This window comes from Chiloscyllium plagiosum, chromosome 35 (genome assembly GCF_004010195.1).
Source record: "Chiloscyllium plagiosum isolate BGI_BamShark_2017 chromosome 35, ASM401019v2, whole genome shotgun sequence".
In the NCBI taxonomy this organism is placed as follows: Eukaryota; Metazoa; Chordata; class Chondrichthyes; order Orectolobiformes; family Hemiscylliidae; genus Chiloscyllium; species Chiloscyllium plagiosum.
The window spans coordinates 15,528,757-15,529,899 of NC_057744.1; positions in this window are offsets into that span (position 1 = coordinate 15,528,757).

Below are 1,143 nucleotides of genomic sequence, written 5' to 3' on the forward strand. Positions count from 1 at the left end.
GCGTCCGTATGTATGTGTGTCCGTGTGTATGTATGTCTGTGTGTGTGTGTTGGTGTGTGTGTGTATAGTGCAATGGTGGTCACCTGTAATGTGACATGAACCAAGGTCCCAGTTGACGCCCTCCCTATGGGTACCGAACTTAGCTATCAGCCTCTCTCGGCCACTTTTCGCTGCTGCCTGTCCCGAAGTCCACCTTGGAGGATGGTCACCCGAAGGTCCGAGGTCGAATGTCCTGGACCACTGAAGTGTTCCCCAATTGGGAGGGAGTACTGTCTGTTGATTGTTGTGCAGTGCCCATTCATCCGTTGTCATAATGGGGTACGATGCCCAACTCATCGACCGCCAGTTCCGATGTGTCACAGGAAGGAACCGTAATGACCTCCTCAGGAGACAGACAAGTGCTGCAACTGACAGGGTACTCTTCGTTGTTCAGTATTTCCCAGGAGCTGAAAAACTACGCCATGTTCTTCATGACCTGCAATACATTATCAATGAGGATGAGCACCTCACCAAGACCTTCCCCACATCTCCACTACTTGCCTTTAAACAACCGCCAAACCTCAAACAGATCATTGTTCGTAGCAAGCTGCCTGGCTCTCAGGACAACTCCATACAACCCTGTCACAGTAGGCGCTGCAAGACGTGTCAGAGTGTGGACATAGATACCACCATTACGCATGGGGACACCTCCCACCTTGTTCATGGCACGTACTCATGTGACTCAGCCAACGTTGTCTATCTTATACGTTGCAGGCAAGGATCCCCTGAGTCATGGTACTTTGGAGAAACCGAGCAAAGGCTACGACAACAGATGAATGGGCACTACGCAACAATCAACAGACAGGAGGGTTCCCTCTCAGTTGGGGAACACTTCAGTGGTCCAGGACATTTGACCTTGGACCTTCGGATGACCATCCTACAAGGTGGACTTCGGGACAGGCAGCAGTGAAAAGTGGCCGAGCAGAGGCTGATAGCTAAGTTCGGTACCCGTAGGGAGGGCCTCAACTGGGACCTTGGGTTGATGTCACATTACAGGTGATCCCCATTGCACTATACACACACACAGACGCTCCTACAAACACACACACACACACCACACACACACACACACACACATACGTATACACACACACACACACACAT